A 20,003-nucleotide genomic window follows, 5' to 3' on the forward strand; every position below is an offset into this window, starting at 1 on the left:
GATCTAGTGAACCCCCAGGACAGAAGCAGTGAAACTAAGCGTAGATGTTCGAATTGTAAATCTCTGGGAAAATCTTCTAATGGATAGTCATGAGGGCGTCTCCCCTATAAAGGTCTGAGATCAGTCTGATCCTCAATGTTTCCCATCTTTTAGGTGTCGAATCAGGATGGCAATACATCAGTGCCTTGATTGAATGAATTGGGGAGGGGTGCGACGCAACCATGTCATATGACCGTAGCTCCTTTCAGCAGCGCAAGCAAGTGTTAATTATGCGGCTATGAATCCCTTTTAAGATATCATCATGATCCGGGATCCAGATCAAGTCAGCTAAATCAACTCCAGCAGGTAAAGAGCTCTGCTCTATTTGAAACCAACGAGAGGTACAATCCTGAACCCCCCAAGCCGTAATGTGTGAAAGCATGGCTGCTTTGTAGTAATAAGTGATGTTAGAAGCTGAAATGCCCCCACACTTCTTAGGTTTTTGTAGTTGGGAGAGAGATAGTCTCGCATGACGACCTTTCCAAATATATTTGGTGAAGACTGACTGAAAATGATTAAGGAGATAGGCAGGGACAGCCACAGGGAGACACCTAAAAAGGTAAGTCAGCCGGGGTAGCAACAACATCTTCAGGGCCACAACCCTGCCTGTCAATGACATTTCTGAAGCCTTCCACCTACCAATGGTCTGCCTAAAGTCCGGAAGAAGGGACCCATAGTTTGTAGTCACAATTATTTTGGGGTCATGAGAGAGCGTTATGCCCAGGTGTTTTAATCCCTCCGTGGACCATTTAAATGGATATAAGCGCCTCAAGTTGTCTAGTGTAGGTGTGGTCAATCCCATGGCAAATGCTTCTGTCTTATTATAGTTTAGCTTGTAGTACGTTAAGCTTGTAAACTCAGCTAGTATTTTGAACAGCTCTGGGAGCGATTCTTCCGGCTCAGACACAAATATTGTCAGGTCGTCTGCAAAAAGCGCTAAGGTATGTGGAGTATCGTAAAGTATTAAGGGCTGAACAAGTGGGGACGAATGAAGCCTAATCGCCAAAGGCTCCATCATCAGAGCGAAAAGAAGGGGCGACAGGGGGCACCCCTGCCTAGTGCCATTCTTTATATCAAAGGCCCTAGAAACAAATCCCAGCCCTGGAACCCTAGCTGAGGGACCCGAATACAATGCCATTACTGCCGTCACAAATAAGGTCGGAAAATGAAATGCATGCAAAACTGCTATCATGTAATCCCACCGGACCCTGTCAAATGCCTTTTCAGCATCTAAAGACAGGGTAACCATTGGGATCCCGAGCGAAGCTGACTCAAAGAAGATATTTAGCAGTCTTCTGGTATTATCCGAACCCTGGCGTCCAGGGGTAAACCCCACTTGATCAGGATGAATCAGGGATGGCAATGTCTTATTCAGACGTGTGGCCAGGATCTTGGCATTGTTTTTGACATCTCCGTTTATAAGGGAGATAGGTCGATAACTCTCACAAAGTGAGGGGTCTTTCCCCGGTTTAGGTATTGTAATGACAGACGCTTCAAGAAAGTCCTTGGGAAAACCACCAGTATCCATAGCCACGCGGAACACTCAAGTTAGGAGAGGGCATAGGAGAATCGCAAAGTTTTTATATAAAAAAGGGCATCAAAACCATCAGGGCCCGGGGATTTATGTAACTTAAGGCCTTGATAGTCACCGCAACTTCCTCCACAGTGATAGGAACTGGGAGTGAGTCCACAGAGTTCTCAGGAATTCGAGAATCGCAGATTTCAGGGCAAAATGTGATCTAGGGTCCTCTGAAATCTGGTACAAATGGCTATAATAATCAGCAAAGGCTTCACCAATGTCGCTTGGAGAATAGTATATTTTATCATCCTTTACGATATACGCTATCTTGTTCAGCAGAGATCTCTGCTGCAATTTGTGAGCCAGCAGTTATTTGTTAGCTTTTTTTAATGAATTTAGAGTTATATAAATGGACAATGTAGGGTTTTTAGTAAACAATGTAACTGAATGATGGATAATAATAAAAATACTGTTTCTAACCAATAGTGTTGGTTAGTTTAAAAGAAAAGTAACTTAAAAGGTTTTTGGCAATTGTTCACATAGAAATTAACTTGAATTGAAGGTCATGTGTGCTGAATCTATAAATAAACAAAATTTCAATATTTCTCTGGTTTTCCTGTGTTGGAAAGAAATGTACTTATAATTTGTTGATGGATTTTTCCCAACTGTTTGTGGTTCCTATGTACTGTATTAGTTGAAGTATTTGCTTTAGGCTTTAAGGTGTGTTAACTATAGGACGGTAAAAGCAAGTACTTCCATATTGTAAATATGTATAATACTGTTTGTGAAATAATAGCTTTGTAAATGATCATTAAAATAGGAATTTTAGCTTTTACCCTAACAATATAACCAGTCTGATCTCATTCTACACACCCATTAGCCTTCTTTTCAGGTTTAACATGAATTTGATAAATTCTCACCACTCTTCCACTTTGAATGTAGATTTCCTCTAAAAGTCAATTTTTGGTGCATGATTTTTTATTTATTGTTTTGAAAACTGATGTTATTGTGGTTAGTAAGCCTTCTTTTTGTGTTTTGCTTGTAGAGGCTTGTACATCAGTATCTGATGTGTACAACAAATGGGATTCCTTAATGCTCTTTTATTAGCTCATGTGATTTTATAAATATCGACCCTGCAAATCTATGTTTAACCCCTGGAGAGAACTGTTGCTGTCCCAATCAGTAGAACTAGTCACATGACCCATCTGTGTAACCATAAAAATATATATATATATATATATATATATATATATATATAAAAAAATATTATTTAATTTTTTACAGTGCACATATTTGATAGGGCACTACTATTTAAAAATAATTGCAGTATGTTCAAAGCCTTTGAATAGTATAACACCTAGATTTAGTATATGTGTCTAAAAATTTGTTGAAATCAGTATACAGCACTCACCCTGGTGTTTGTTTATGCACACTGCTGCCAACCCCCCCTAGTGTTTATTATTAAAAAGTAGCAATCAGGTGGTACAGTCAATTATACAGGGAGTGCAGAATTATTAGGCAAGTTGTATTTTTGAGGATTAATTTTATTATTGAACAACAACCATGTTTTCAATGAACACAAAAAACTCATTAATATCAAAGCTGAATAGTTTTGGAAGTAGTTTTTAGTTTGTTTTTAGTTATAGCTATTTTAGGGGGATATCTGTGTGTGCAGGTGACTATTACTGTGCATAATTATTAGGCAACTTAACAAAAAACAAATATATACCCATTTCAATTATTTATTTTTACCAGTGAAACCAATATAACATCTCAACATTCACAAATATACATCTCTGACATTCAAAAACAAAACAAAAACAAATCAGTGACCAATATAGCCACCTTTCTTTGCAAGGACACTCAAAAGCCTGCCATCCATGGATTCTGTCAGTGTTTTGATCTGTTCACCATCAACATTGCGTGCAGCAGCAACCACAGACACTGTTCAGAGAGGTGTACTGTTTTCCCTCCTTGTAAATCTCACATTTGATGATGGACCACAGGTTCTCAATGGGGTTCAGATCAGGTGAACAAGGAGGCCATGTCATTAGATTTTCTTCTTTTATACCCTTTCTTGCCAGCCACGCTGTGGAGTACTTGGACGCGTGTGATGGAGCATTGTCCTGCATGAAAATCATGTTTTTCTTGAAGGATGCAGATTTTTTCCTGTACCACTGCTTGAAGAAGGTGTCTTCCAGAAACTGGCAGTAGGACTGGGAGTTGAGCTTGACTCCATCCTCAACCCGAAAAGGCCCCACAAGCTCATCTTTGATGATACCAGCCCAAACCAGTACTCCACCTCCACCTTGCTGGCGTCTGAGTCGGACTGGAGCTCTCTGCCCTTTACCAATCCAGCCACGGGCCCATCCATCTGGCCCATCAAGACTCACTCTCATTTCATCAGTCCATAAAACCTTAGATATTTCTTGGCCCAGTCTTGACGTTTCAGCTTGTGTGTCTTGTTCAGTGGTGGTCGTCTTTCAGCCTTTCTTACCTTGGCCATGTCTCTGAGTATTGCACACCTTGTGCTTTTGGGCACTCCAGTGATGTTGCAGCTCTGAAATATGGCCAAACTGGTGGCAAGTGGCATCTTGGCAGCTGCACGCTTGACTTTTCTCAGTTCATGGGCAGTTATTTTGCGCCTTGGTTTTTCCACACGCTTCTTGCGACCCTGTTGACTATTTTGAATGAAACGCTTGATTGTTCGATGATCACGCTTCAGAAGCTTTGCAATTTTAAGAGTGCTGCATCCCTCTGCAAGATATCTCACTATTTTTTACTTTTCTGAGCCTGTCAAGTCCTTCTTTTGACCCATTTTGCCAAAGGAAAGGAAGTTGCCTAATAATTATGCACACCTGATATAGGGTGTTGTCATCAGACCACACCCCTTCTCATTACAGAGATGCACATCACCTAATATGCTTAATTGGTAGTAGGCTTTCGAGCCTATACAGCTTGGAGTAAGACAACATGCATAAAGAAGATGATGTGGTCAAAATACTCATTTGCCTAATAATTCTGCACTCCCTGTATATGCTGTTCTACCTAACCCATACTCTCACGCATGATGCACTCTAATAGGCAGTGAGAAGTTTCAGGAACAATTTGTGGCAGCAGTGTACATGAGTCAACACTCGAGAGGGTGCTGTACACAAATTAATTTCTTTTTCTCCAACATTGGTGTGTCCGGTCCACGGCGTCATCCATTACTTGTGGGATATTCTCCTCCCCTACAGGGAAAGGCAAGGAGAGCACACAGCAAGAGCTGTCCATATAGCTCCCCCTCTGGCTCCGCCCCCCAGTCATTCTCCTTGCCGCTCTGAACAAGTAGCATCTCCACGGGGATGGTGAGGAGTTTGTGGTGTTAGTTGTAGTTTTTTATTTCTTCTATCAAGAGTTTGTTATTTTAAAATAGTGCTGGTATGTACTATTTACTCTGAAACAGAAAGAGATGAAGAGTTCTGTTTAAAAGAGGAGTATGATTTTAGCAGCAGTAACTAAAATCGATTGCTGTTCCCACACAGGACTGTTGAGATGAGAGAACTTCAGTTGGGGGGAACAGTTTGCAGACGTTTCTGCTCAAGGTATGACTAGCCATTTTCTAACAAGACTGTGTAATTCTGGAAGGCTGTCATTTTTCCCTCATGGGGATCGGTAAGCCATTTTCTTAGACTTAGAAAGAATAAAGGGCTTATTATGGGCTATTAACTGGTGGACACTCTTAAGGGCTAAATCGATTGTTTATTTAAGTTTTTATTTAAAGTTTGAAGTGGATTTCACACTTTTATTATTTGGGGAACGTTTTTTATCACCAGGCACTAGTTAAGACACCTTCCCAGTCAGGAAGGGCTTTTCACTGTATTAGGCAGAGCCTCATTTTCGCGCCATTATTGTGCAGTTTCTTTTAAGTACAGTGCATGCAGATGCATGTGAGAGGGTCTGGTGTCCACTGAAAAAGTTCCTAGAAGGCTTGAAATACCCCCCTGGGATAGTTGAAGTCACAACAAAGGCTGTGGCTGGGACTGTAGTGGGGTTAAAATTGCAAACGGCTCCGGTTTCCACATTTTAAGGTTTAACAGCTTGAAAATTGGGGTGCAATACTTTGAATGCATTAAGACACTGTGGTGAAAATTTGGTAAAGATTGGATAATTCCTTCATAGTTTTTCACATATTCAGTAATAAAGTGTGCCCTGTTTAACATTTAAAGAGACAGTAACGGTTTTGTTTTAAAACGTTTTTTGTACTTTATTAACCAGTTTAAGCCTGTTTAACATGTCTGTACCTTCTGATAGATCATGTTCTGTATGTATGGAAGCCAATGTGGTTCCCCCTTCAAATACATGTGATAATTGTGCCATAGCGTCCAAACACAGTAAGGACAGTATTGTCACAAATAGTAAGGTTGCCCAGGATGATTCCTCAGATGAAGGAAGTAGAGATAGTTCTACATCTTCTCCTTCTGTGTCTATACCAGTTATGCCCACGCAGGCGACCCCTAGTACTTCTAGCGCGCCAATGCTTGTTACTATTCAACAATTGACGGCAGTAATGGATAACTCCATAGCTAATATTTTATCCAAAATGCCAGCATTTCAGAGAAAGCACGATTGCTCTGTTTTAAACACTGTAGAGCAGGAGGGCGCTGATGATTATTTTTCTGTCATACCCTCACACCAGTCTGAAGTGGCAGTGAGGGAGGGTTTGTCAGATGGAGAAATTTCTGATACAGGAAGAATTTCTCAGCAGGCAGAACCTGATGTTGTGACATTTAAATTTAAATCAGAGCATCTCCGCGCATTACTTAAGGAGGTGCTATCTACTCTGGATGATTGTGACAATCTGGTCATCCCAGAAAACTTGTGCAAGATGGACAAGTTCCTAGAGGTCCCGGTGCACCCTGATGCCTTTCCGATACCTAAACGGGTGGCGGACATAGTGAATAAGGAGTGGGAGAAGCCAGGCATACCTTTTGTCCCTCCTCCTATATTTTAGAAATTGTTCCCTATGGTCGACCCCAGGAAGGACATATGGCAAACAGTCCGTAAGGTCGAGGGGGCGGTTTCTACACTAGCCAAACACACGACCATTCCCATTGAGGACAATTGTGCTTTCAAAGATCCTATGGATAAAAAATTGGAGGGTTTGCTTAAAAAGATTTTTGTACAGCAAGGTTACCTCCTTCAACCTATTTCGTGCATTATTCCTGTCACTACAGCGGCGTGGTTCTGGTTCGAGGAACTGGAAAAGTCGCTCAGTAGGGAGACTCCGTATGAGGAAGTCATGGACAGAATTCACGCACTTAAGTTAGCTAATTCCTTTATTTTAGACGCCGCTTTGCAGTTAGCGAGATTAGCAGCAAAAAATTCAGGGTTTGCAATTGTGGCGCGCAGAGCGCTCTGGCTAAAGTCTTGGTCGGCGGATGTATCTTCCAAGACAAAATTGCTTAATATCCCTTTCAAAGGTAAGACCCTTTTTGGGCCAGAATTGAAAGAAATTTTTGCAGACATCACTGGGGGAAAGGGCCATGCCCTCCCACAGGATAGGCCTTTCAAGGCTAAGAATAAGTCCAATTTTCGTTCCTTTCGCAATTTCAGGAACGGACCGGCTTCTAACTCGGCAGCCTCTAGACAAGAGGGTAACGCTTCCCAGACTAAACCAGCTTGGAAACCAATGAAAGGCTGGAATAAGGGTAAACAGGCCAAGAAGCCTGCTGCTGCTACCAAGACAGCATGAAGGGGTAGCCCCCGATCCGGGACCGGATCTAGTAGGGGGCAGACTCTCTCTCTTTGCTCAGGCCTGGGCAAGAGATGTTCAGGATCCCTGGACACTAGAAATAGTCTCTCAGGGTTATCTTCTAGAATTCAAGGAACTACCCCCAAGGGGAAGGTTCCACATTTCTCACTTATCTTCAAACCAAATAAGTAGACAGGCATTCTTACATTGTGTAGAAGACCTGTTAAAGATGGGAGTGATACACCCAGTCAGGGCCGCCACTAGAAATTTTGGGGCCCCTGACTCAACCATTGATCAGGGCCCCCCCCCCCCTTTGACATGTGCAATTTTTGACCAAGTGACTAAAACGTATATGCACTTTATTCTTAATTGTCTATTAAAACTTGGAAATGTTGTAAAGGTAGTAACATACACAGACACACAGACACACTCATACACTGAAACACACAAACACACTCACACAAAAGGATTCACATATAGACACTTTAGCAGACACACAAAGAAACACACTCAGACACAGACACCCAAACAGACACTTAGCACTTGTTTACATTGACCTGACAAGTAATGAGGTAAACTACAGTTTTGTAAAAAAAAAAAAAAGGAGATTTAGGAAAACAAAATATGGAGTTCTGATTATCTTTTTGTAAAGGAAGATGACAACTAAATTATGACAACAGCATGCAGTGGCTGAAAGGAAGGGCCCTAAACAATAATTTAAAGGTTAAATGGTAAATTGGTTACTTCCGGAAAGGTCTTGTTAGTCTCAAAGTCTGTAGAAAGATGTGAATAATTAGTAGTAAGGTCAAAATGTCCTAAAAAGGAACAGACAATGGACACACACACACACACACAAACTCAAACTTGCACATACACCCAAGGAAACACCAACAGAGACAGCCTCAGAAAACACACAAAGACATACACACACACACACAGACACCCACAGAAAACACACAAAGCCATACACACACAGAGAGACAACCACATAAAAAACACAGAAAGACATACATACACACACTCTTACTGAGACATCCACAGAAAACACACAGACATACACACACCCTCACAGAGACACCCACATAAAACACACACCCTCACAGAGACATCCACAGAAAACACAGATATACATACATACACACACACACATACCCTCAAAGAGACATCCACAGAAAACACAGACATACACGCCCACCCTCACAGAGGCATCCAGAGAAAAGACACAAAGCCAAACATACACACACCCTCACAGAGACACCCACAGAAAAAGCTCAAAGACATATGCACACATTCTCACAGACATCCACAGAAAATGCACAAAGACATACACACCCACCCTCACAGAGAGACCCATAGATAAAAAATACATACACACTCATAGAGACACAAACCAAAGCACAAAGACATAAACACAGACACCCACAGAAACACTCACAGGAGGAAACATTTATGCATCTTGCATCCCCTATCTCAACAGTGTGTGACATGCATGATAAAAAAATGTTTAGAAATTAAGAGATCACTTTTTAAAGAATCATATTTGTAAAATGTGCAAACAAAAATAATTCTGTGAATTCAAAATTGTACATTATTGAACTGGGTAGATGGCTAGATGAAGAAAAATACCTTTAAAAGGTTGACATATGTTTGTTTGTTTGTTTGTTTTTTCCCCAACCAAGACACCACTTCAAATATAGTGTACACATTTTCCCAGCTGTCAGCTGTACTTTGTTATGGATTTTGAAAATGCTGTACTCTATATGGTCTTGGTGGGACCATAAGCTGTGGTACTCATATCATTAGATCTGGTTAAATGCAGGATTTAGGCTTGTTGGTATGTATTTCAAAATTAAGCTGTAGTGTAAACTGAACAGTTTTAAGTTAACCTGTCTCATTTCAAACACTGAGCAATCTTAGTCTGAGAGTATAAAATTTTATGCAGATGTAAATATCTTAGATAAAATGCCTCCTTGCATCTGGAAAGTCCTTGCATAAAGGGGCAGTAAACTGGAATGTTTATATATATATATATATATATATATATATATATATATATATATAATGCATATCTGCTAAAATGGCATATACCATTTGTGTATTGAGGAGGAAACATTTCTGCATGGTTTTAAATATAGAATTTCTACAGCATTGTCAAATAATCATAAATACACTGCTGCTAAAAAAATGTGTTACTACCACACTGAAGTTACAATCCAAAATTGCACAAAGAAATAAAAAACATTTGCTAAGTAAGTACTACCTCCTCTGCAAATGAAAGTGATCTGCCGTCTGACTCAGGCACACACTGTACAAAGTGCCAAGTCTGTCTCACACTGTGCATAGTGGTTTAGTGCACACTAAGAAATCCTCTCAAATGCTAATACTTTACTCCTTGTAATAACATTTCCCATGCTCAATTAGCACTCTGCTGTAGTACCCACTGGTGGCTGACCAAATTTAAAAAAAAAAAAAAAAAGTTTTTTTTTTTTTTAGTTCTTGCCTCATGGGGCCCCCCTGGCTCATTGGGCCCCTGACAGGAGTCACCCCTGTCACCCCCTGATGGCGTCCCTGCACCCAGTTCCAACTGTGGAACACGTTCAGGGGTTTTTACTCAAATCTGTTTGTAGTTCCCAAAAAAGAGGGAACTTTCAGACCAATTCTGGATTTAAAAATTCTAAACAAATTTCTCAGAGTTCCATCGTTCAAAATGGAAACCATTCGAACAATTTTACCTACAATCCAGGAGGGTCAATATATGACTACCGTGGATTTAAAGGATGCGTATCTACATATTCCTATCCACAAAGATCATCATCAGGTCCTAAGGTTCGCCTTTCTGGACAAACATTATCAGTTTGTGGCTGTCCCATTCGGACTAGCCACTGCTCCCAGAATTTTCACAAAGGTGCTCGGGTCCCTTCTAGCGGTTCTAAGACCAAGGGGCATTGCAGTGGCACCTTATCTGGACAACATTCTAATGCAAGCGTTGTCTCTTTCCAAGGCAAAGGCTCATACAGACATTGTTCTAGCCTTTCTCAGATCTCACGGGTGGAAGGTGAACGTAGAAAAGAGTTCCCTGTCTCCGTCGACAAGAGTTCCCTTTTTGGGAACAATAATAGATTCTTTTGAAATGAAGATCTTCCTGACAGAAGTCAGAAAGTCAAAGCTTCTAAACGCTTGTCAAGTTCTTCTCTCTATTTTGCTCGAATTCATTTAAGACCATTACAACTGTGCATGCTCCAGTAGACAGGATCACCTGTCTCAGGGAATTAGTTTCTACAGACCAAAGTGGGTCATTGTCACGACCGACGCCAGTCTATTAGGCTGGGGCGCGGTCTGGGATTCCCTGAAAACTCAGGGTTTATGGTCTCGGGAAGAGTCTCTTCTCCCGATCAACATCCTAGAACTGAGAGCGATATTCAATGCTCTCCGGGCTTGGCCTCATCTAGCGAAGGCCGGATACATAAGATTCCAGTCAGATAACATGACGACTGTAGCTTACATCAACCATCAGGGAGGAACAAGGAGTTCCTTGGCAATGAGAGAGGTATCCGAGATCATCAAATGGGCGGAGGATCACTCCTGCCACCTATCTGCAATCCACATCCCAGGAGTAGACAACTGGGAGGCGGATTATCTGAGTCGTCTGATTTTCTATCCGGGGGAGTGGGAACTCCACCCGGAGGTGTTTGCCCAGTTGACTCAATTATGGGGCATTCCAGACATGGATCTGATGGCGTCTCGTCAGAACTTCAAGGTTCCTTGCTACGGGTCCAGATCCAGGGATCCCAAGGCCACTCTAGTGGATGCATTAGTGGCGCCTTGGTCGTTCAACCTAGCTTATGCGTTTCCACCGTTCCCTCTCCTTTCCAGGCTTGTAGCCAGGATCAAACAGGAGAAGGCCTCTGTGATTCTGATAGCTCCTGCGTGGCCGCGCAGGACTTGGTATACAGACCTGGTGAATATGTCATCGGCTCCACCATGGAAGCTACCTTTGAGACAGGATCTTCTAGTACAAGGTCCATTCGAACATCCAAATCTAATTTCTCTGCAGCTGACTGCTTGGAAATTGAACGTTTGATTTTATCCAAGCGTGGGTTTTCAGATTCAGTGATAGATACTCTGGTCCAAGCCAGAAAACCTGTGTCTAGAAAGATTTACCATAAAATATGGAAAAGATATATCTGTTGGTGTGAATCCAAGGGATTCTCCTGGAGTAAGATTAAAATTCCTAAGATCCTCTCCTTTCTCCAAGAAGGTTTGGCTAAGGGATCGTCAGCGAGTTCTCTAAAAGGACAGATTTCTGCTTTATCTGTCTTGTTATACAAACGACTGGCAGCTGTGCCAGAGGTACAAGCTTTTGTACAGGCTTTGGTCAGAATCAAACCTGTTTACAGACCCTTGACTCCTCCTTGGAGTCTAAATTTAGTTCTTTCAGTTCTTCAGGGGGTTCCGTTTGAACCCTTACATTCCATAGATATCAAGTTGCTATCTTGGAAAGTTCTGTTTTTGGTTGCTATTTCTTCTGCTAGAAGAGTTTCTGAATTATCTGCTTTGCAGTGTGATTCACCCTATCTGGTGTTCCATTCAGATAAGGTTATTTTGCGTACCAAGCCTGGTTTTCTTCCAAAAGTTGTTTCCAACAAGAATATTAACCAGGAAATAGTTGTTCCTTCTCTGTGCCCGAATCCAGTTTCAAAGAAGGAACGTTTGTTACACAATTTAGATGTAGTCCGTGCTTTAAAGTTCTATTTAGAAGCAACAAAGAATTTTAGACAAACATCATCCTTGTTTGTCGTTTACTCTGGTAAGAGGAGAGGACAAAAAGCTATTGCTACCTCTCTTTCTTTCTGGCTGAAAAGCATTATCCGATTGGCTTATGAGACTGCCGGACGGCAGCCTCCTGAACGAATCACAGCTCACTCCACTAGGGCTGTGGCTTCCACATGGGCCTTCAAGAACGAGGCTTCTGTTAATCAGATATGTAAGGCAGCGACTTGGTCTTCTCTGCACACTTTTGCCAAATTTTACAAATTTTATATTTTTGCTTCTTCGGAGGCTGTTTTTGAGAGAGAGGTTTTGCAAGCCGTGGTGCCTTCTGTTTAGGTAACCTGATTTGCTCCCTCCCTTCATCCGTGTCCTAAAGCTTTGGTATTGGTTCCCACAAGTAATGGATGACGCCGTGGACCGGACACACCAATGTTGGAGAAAACAGAATTTATGCTTACCTGATAAATTACTTTCTCCAACGGTGTGTCCGGTCCACGGCCCGCCCTGGTTTTTTAATCAGGTTTGAAAATTTTTTCTTTTTCTTTATACACTACAGTCACCACGGCACCCTATAGTTTTCTCCTTTTTCTCCTAACCGTCGGTCGAATGACTGGGGGCGGAGCCAGAGGGGGAGCTATATCGACAGCTCTTGCTGTGTGCTCTCCTTGCCTTTCCCTGTAGGGGAGGAGAATATCCCACAAGTAATGGATGACGCCGTGGACCGGACACACCGTTGGAGAAAGTAATTTATCAGGTAAGCATAAATTCTGTTATTCACTTAACAGTAACCACATGTATTATGTTACTAAAGGGCTTTGGATGCTTTGCAGTATTTTTTAAGGGTTAGTGTCCCTTTAATTATACTGCATAAAGTGTAATAGAATGAATGTTAATGATCCCATCTATTGATAAATGTGCTTTTAGCACTCCCATCACAGCTCATCATTCTACCCATCATTTACAGGCATCAAGCATCAGAAGTGGTAGTGCAGCTTCTGATTTGCTGTGCTGCCCACCTACAAGTAAGAGAACAAAAACATATCTGTGGACTATGGGTGGTTTGAGTGGGTATGTAAACAAATACCTATGGGCATTTATTGATTGATGGAAAAAGTGGCATTATCTGTAGCACACTATAAGCAGTGCAATTTAAATAGATATACAGTAAACCTATTTTATTATTTTTTTAAATTTATATTTAAATATTAACTTAAACCTTTTTTATACAAAATATACAGTGCTTGATTACTTCTTTCATATCCTTGTTATATAATTTTTTTTGTTTGACTTCGGGTCAATGCCCCCTTCTCTTATTTTCAATTCCGCCTCCCGATGCCTTTAAAGCAAGAGCTCTACACAAGCCATTACTCTTTCTCTTGGTTGAACACAAATACTGGTCTCTGGCTGCGCCTCTTTTTTTTTTAAGGTTCTTATTCTAAACGTACCCGGTTTAGAAAAATAGTGTGTTTATTATATTGCAGTTGTAACTTTACAACTTGGTAATATAATCTAGACTTTTTTGATGTTAATACTAGGCATTACAAATATGGAAAATGGTGTTGCTTCCAACCCTCCTTTAGATCTAGATTTCTTCTGATGTGTTTCTCGATAAATAGGATATCCCACAATAGTGAAATACAGTCAAGACACCAAGGTTACTAAAAGGAAAGTACTCACAGGATGTCTTGCCGTGTCAGGTATATCTGTAGTTCCTCCGGACACATTCTAAGAACAGGATGTAGTAAAAAACAGTGTTTAATAAAAGAATTTAAAATTCTAAATATATTTCAGCTTAATATAGCATAAGCTCACTCTATACGTTTCAGCAAAATGTGCCTTTCTCAAGAGCATTCAAAGTTTGAAGCGTAGCTGAATGAAATGATCATCTACATCCTGTCTTATATACTTGCCTCTCACTATCTTAAAATTACCTTTCAGTTGTGAGGGGCGGTTTACAATAGTGATTCCATGCTTGTGTGAAAGAAAAAGATTTTAAAAAAAAATTAAAAAAATTTCAGTATGTGTCTATATTGGCTTGAACATCGAGCATAAAAATACTTGTCCTAATAAACTTGTTTGTTATTCACACAAGTTAACATACTAAAAGAGATACAATTTATACAATAAATTGTATAGATTATATTGCAACATTTTTACTTATGTGTCTAACTGATGGTTAACATCTGATATCGTTTGTCTGTACTTTTTTCTCCATTAGAGAGTCCCCGTTTCATCCCACTTCTTATGAGAAGGGGACTCTCTTATAGCGAAAAAAAGTACAGACAATATGATATCTGATGTTAACCATCAGTTAGACACAAAAGTAAACATGTTGCAATATTATCTATACAATTTATTGCATAAATTGTATCTATTTTAGTATGTTAACTTGCGTGATCTACAAACAAGTTTATTAGGTCAAGTATTTTTACGCTCGATGTTTAAGCCAATATAGACACATACTGAAATTTACTTATTTAAAAAAGCCATATTTTTCTTTCACACCAGCATGAAATCACTATTGTAAACCACCCCTCACATCTGTATGAGGCGGGTATATAAGACAGGATGTAGATGATTCAGCTACTCTTCAAACTTTGAATGCTCTTGAGAAAGGCACATTTTGCTGAAACGCGTAGAGAGAGCTTATGCTATTAAGCGGAAATATATTTTGTATTTTAAATTCTTTTATTAAACACTGTTTCTCCAACATTGGTGTGTCCGGTCCACGGCGTCATCCTTACTTGTGGGATATTCTCTTCCCCAACAGGAAATGGCAAAGAGTCCCAGCAAAGCTGGTCACATGATCCCTCCTAGGCTCCGCCCACCCCAGTCATTCTCTTTGCCGTTGCACAGGCAACATCTCCACGGAGATGGTTAAGAGTTTTTTGGTGTTTAAATGTAGTTTTATTCTTCTATCAAGTGTTTGTTATTTTAAAATAGTGCTGGTATGTACTATTTACTCTGAAACAGAAAAGGATGAAGATTTCTGTTTGTAAGAGGAAGATGATTTTAGCAGACAGTAACTGAAATCAATTGCTGTTTCCACACAGGACTGTTAGCAGTCTTTTCTGCTTAAGGTATGACTAGCCATATTTCTAACAAGACCATGTAATGCTGGAAGGCTGTCATTTCCCCTCATGGGGACCAGTAAGCCATTTTCTTAGTTAAACATAAAAGAATAAAGGGCTTCAAAAAGGGCTTAAAAACTGGTAGACATTTTTCTGGGCTAAAACAATTGCTTTACTAGGCATATTATGCAGATTCTAACTAATTATTGGTATTATAATCTTGGGGAACGTTTAGAAAAACGGCAGGCACTGTGTTGGACACCTTTTTCAGATGGGGGCCTTTCTAGTTATAGACAGAGCCTCATTCTGGGACTGTATAGGGGTTAAATGTAAAAACGGCTCCGGTTCCGTTAATTTAAGGGTTAAAGCTCTGAAATTTGGTGTGCAATACTTTTAATGCTTTAAGACACTGTGGTGAAATTTTGGTGAATTTTGAACAATTCCTTCATACTTTTTCACATATTCAGTAATAAAGTGTTTTCAGTTTGAAATTTAAAGTGACAGTAACGGTTTTATTTTAAAACGTTTTTTTGTGCTTTGTTGACAAGTTTAAGCCTGTTTAACATGTCTGTACCATCAGATAAGCTGTGTTCTATATGTATGAAAGCCAATGTGTCTCCCCATTTAAATTTATGTGATAATTGTGCCATAGTGTCCAAACAAAGTAAGGACAGTATTGCAACAGATAATGATATTGCCCAAGATGATTCCTCAAATGAGGGGAGTAAACATGATACTACATCATCCCCTACTGTGTCTACACCAGTTATGCCCACACAGGAGGCCCCTAGTACATCTAGTGCACCAATCAGTGACGTGCAGTGAGGTCAGAGGCAGGTGAGGCACTGGCTAGGATATGCCTTCATTCTTTAGATATCCTTTGTTGAAGAAATAGCAATGTACATGGGTGAGCCAATCACATGAGGTATCTATTGTGCAGCCACCTATCAGCAGCTACTGAGCATATTTAGATATGATTTTCATCAAAGGATATCAAGAGAATGAAGGAAAGTAGTAATAACGGGTGGGAGAGACAGGGAGAGAGAGATAGACAGAGAGACAGAGGGGGAGAGAGAGACAAAGAGACAGAGGAGAGAGAGAGAGACAAAGAGACAGAGGAGAGAGAGAGAGACAAAGAGAGACAGAGGGTAGAGAGAAAGACAAAGAGACCATGGGGGAGAATGAGACACATAAGGATAGAGACAGAGGGGGTTGGAGAGACAGGGAGAGAGAGATGGATAGAGAGAGAGAGAGAGAGAGAGACACAGAAAAAGAGAGAGAGAAGAGAGAGAGACACAGAAGGGGAGAGAGAAAGATACACAGAGGAGAGAGAGACAGAGGGGGAGGGAGAAAGGGAGATACAGAGGGGGAGGGAGAGAGAGACAGAGGAGAGAGAGAGACAGAGGAGAGAGACAGAGGAGAGAGACAGAGGAGAGAGAGACAGAGGAGAGAGAGACAGAGGAGAGAGAGACAGAGGGGAGAGAGAGAGAGACAGAGGGGAGAGAGAGAGAGAGAGAGGGGGGGAGAGAGAGACAGAGAGGAGAGAGAGGGGGAGAGAGAGAGAGGGATAGGGATAGAGAGACAGAGGGGAGAGAGAGAGACAGGGGGGGAGAGATAGAGAGAGAGAAAGACAGAGGGGGAGAGATAGAGAGACAGGGGGAGAGAGAGAGAGAGAGAGAGACAGGGAGAGAGAGAGAGAGAGACAGGGGGGAGAGAGAAGGGAGAGAGAGAGAGAGAGAGAGAGAGAGACAGGGAGAGAGAGAGAGAGAGAGACAGGGGGAGAGAGAGAGGGACAGAGGGGAGAGAGGGGGAGAGGGAGAAAGAGAGGGACAGAGGGGAGAGAGAGAGACAGAGGGGAGAAAGAGAGAGAGAGAAGAGAGAGACAGAGGGGAGAGAGAGACAGAGGGGGAGAGAGAGAAAAAGAGACACAGAGGGGAGAGAGAGAGACAGACAGAGGGGAGAGAGAGAGAAAGAGGGGGAGGGAGAAAGGGAGAGAAGGAGGGGGAGGGAGAAAGGGAGAGACAGGGGGAGGGAGAAAGGGAGAGACAGGGGGAGGGAGAAAGAGAGAGACAGAGGGAGAGAAAGAGAGAGAGACAGATGGGAGAAAGAGACAGAGGGGGATGGAGAAAGGGAGAGACAGAAGGGAGAGAGAGAGGGGAGAGAGAGAGACAGATGGGGGAGAGAGACAGAGGGGGATGGAGAAAGGGAGAGACAGAAGGGAGAGAGAGAGAGGGGAGAGATAGAGAGAGAGAGGGGAGAGAGAGAGAGAGGGGGGGGGAGAGAGAGAGAGAGAGAGAGGGGGGGGGAGAGAGAGAGAGAGGAGAGAGAGAGAGACAGAGGGGGAGGGATAAAGAGACAGAGGGGGAGGGATAGAGAGACAGAGGGGGAGAGAGAGACAGAGGAGAGAGAGAGGGGAGAGAGAGAGACAGATGGGGGAGAGAGAGAGAGAGAGAGAGAGAGACAGAGGGACAGAGGGGGATGGAGAAAGGGAGAGACAGAAGGGAGAGAGAGAGGGGGGAGAGAGAGACAGAGGGGGATGGAGAAAGGGAGAGACAGAAGGGAGAGAGAGAGAGGAGAGAGAGACAGAGGAGGAGGGATAGAGAGACAGAGGGGGAGAGAGAGATGCGGTGAGAGAGAGAGAGACAGAGGGGGAGGGATAGAGAGACAGAGGGGGAGGGATAGAGAGACAGAGGGGAAGGGATAGAGAGACAGAGGGGAGAGAGAGAGAAGAGAGAGGTAGAGAGAGAGAGACAGACAGACAGAGGGGGAGAGAGAGAGAGACAGAGGGGAGAAAGAGAAGAGAGGGGGAGAGAGAGAGAGACAGAGGGGAGAGAGAGAAGAGAGGGGGAGAGAGAGAGAGACAGAGGGGAGAGAGAGAAGAGAGAGGGGAGAGAGAGACAGAGGGGGAGAGAGAGACAGAGGGGGAGAGAGAGAAAGAGAGAGACAGAGGGGAGAGAGAGAAGAGAGAGACAGTGGGGAGAGAGAGACAGAGGGGAGAGAGACAGAGGGGGAGAGAGAGAAAGAGAGACACAGAGGGGAGAGAGACAGAGGGGGAGGGAGAAAGGGAGAGACAGAGGGGGAGGGAGAAAGGGAGAGACAGAGGGGGAGGGAGAAAGGGAGAGACAGAGGAGGAGGGAGAAAGGGAGAGACAGAGGGGAGAGAGAGAGGAGGAGGGAGAAAGGGAGAGACAGAGGGGAGAGAGAGAGACAGAGGGGAGAGAGAGAGACAGAGGGGAGAGAGAGAGACAGAGGGGAGAGAGACAGAGGGGAGAGAGAGAGACAGAGGGGAGAGAGACAGAGGGGAGAGAGAGAGACAGAGGGGAGAGAGAGAGACAGAGGGGAGAGAGAGAGACAGAGGGGAGAGAGAGAGACAGAGGGGAGAGAGAGAGACATGGGGGAGAGAGAGAGACATGGGGGAGAGAGAGACATGGGGGAGAGAGAGAGACATGGGGGAGAGAGAGAGACATGGGGGAGAGAGAGAGACATGGGGGAGAGAGAGAGACATGGGGGAGAGAGAGAGACATGGGGGAGAGAAAGAGACAGAGGGGAGAGAGACAGAGGGGGAGAGAGAGAGAGAGACAGAGGGGAGAGAGAGGGGGGAGAGAGAGAGAGAGAGACAGAGGGGGGAGAGAGAGAGAGACAGAGGGGAGAGAGAGAGAGAGAGAGAGACAGAGGGGGGAGAGAGAGAGAGGGGGGAGAGAGAGAGAGAGGGGAGAGAGAGAGACAGACAGAGGGGAGAGAGAGAGAGACAGAGGGGAGAGAGAGAGAGACAGAGGGGAGAGAGAGAGAGACAGAGGGGAGAGAAACATACAGGGGGAGACATAGGGGAGGGGGGGGAGAGACATAGGGGAGGGGGGGAGAGACATAGGGGAGGGGGGGAGAGACACAGGGGAGGGGGGGAGAGACACAGGGGAGGGGGGTGGGAGGGAGACCCAGGGGAGGGGGGGTGGAGGGGAGACCCAGGGGAGAGGGGGTGGGGGGGAGACACAGGGGAGGAGGGGTGGGGGAGACACAGGGGATGAAATGGAGGTTCTGAAGTCAGCAGTGGTGTACCATTCCCAAGCAAATTGAGCAGTGCACATACCTTTAATCTGCAGCTCTGCTAGACATGGTGACACTGTCTGACTGAGCACTTCACACTATGGCACCGGGCAACTGCATTACACACACACAGGCAGCTTCTTTCCCTCTCAGCAGGAAATGACAGTTTGAAATCAGAGTGCTGTCCCAGGTTACCAAGGCAATGCTCTGATTTAAAACTGTCATGTACCAGGGGGGGGGGGGCGCGGGGGTCGAGGGGGGGCCGCGGGGGGGTGAGGGGGGGGCGAGGGGGGCCGCGGGGGGGGGAGGGGGGGTCGCAAGAAAAAAAAAAAAGTTGAAAAAAAAAAGTTGAGAAAATAAAATTACACCAGCACCAGTACAGTACCATAGTGTAACTTACTCTCTCTAGATTGTCATTGTAGACCTGTAGGCTGCCTGGCTCACAAACAGGGCAATAAAATACTTTACTTACCGTTATCCAGGGCAGGTCCATCATCTCAGCACTGTCAGGCTCAGCACTCAGCTCTTCTGTCTTCTCCGGTCTCTTCTCTCTTCTTGTCCTTGATTCCCGCCAGTCCTACTAGAGCAAGCCTCCAATAGCAGTGAGCTCTGAGCCTCTGACACCCACGTCACACTCAGGCAGCTGCTTAGAGAGCAGCCTCTAATAGGATCTGTATGGGCTGCAAAGAGACTTAAGTGCCACTGGGTGGCGCAGTCTCTAGCAGCACTTAGACATGGAGCAGTGAGCTGAGCTCTGACATCACACTCCGGCAGCTGCTTAGAGAGCAGCCTCTATAAGATACGGTATGGGCTGCAGACAGAGACTT

General features: G+C 43.5%; 1 protein-coding gene across 1 annotated transcript in view; it reads left to right on the plus strand.

Annotated features, from left to right (window-relative positions):
* The window catches only part of CCDC171 (coiled-coil domain containing 171), an 849,190-nt gene that overhangs the window by 333,054 nt on the left and 496,133 nt on the right, over positions 1 to 20,003 (plus strand).

The sequence above is a fragment of the Bombina bombina genome, chromosome 2, assembly GCF_027579735.1.
Source record: "Bombina bombina isolate aBomBom1 chromosome 2, aBomBom1.pri, whole genome shotgun sequence".
NCBI classification, from domain to species: Eukaryota; Metazoa; Chordata; class Amphibia; order Anura; family Bombinatoridae; genus Bombina; species Bombina bombina.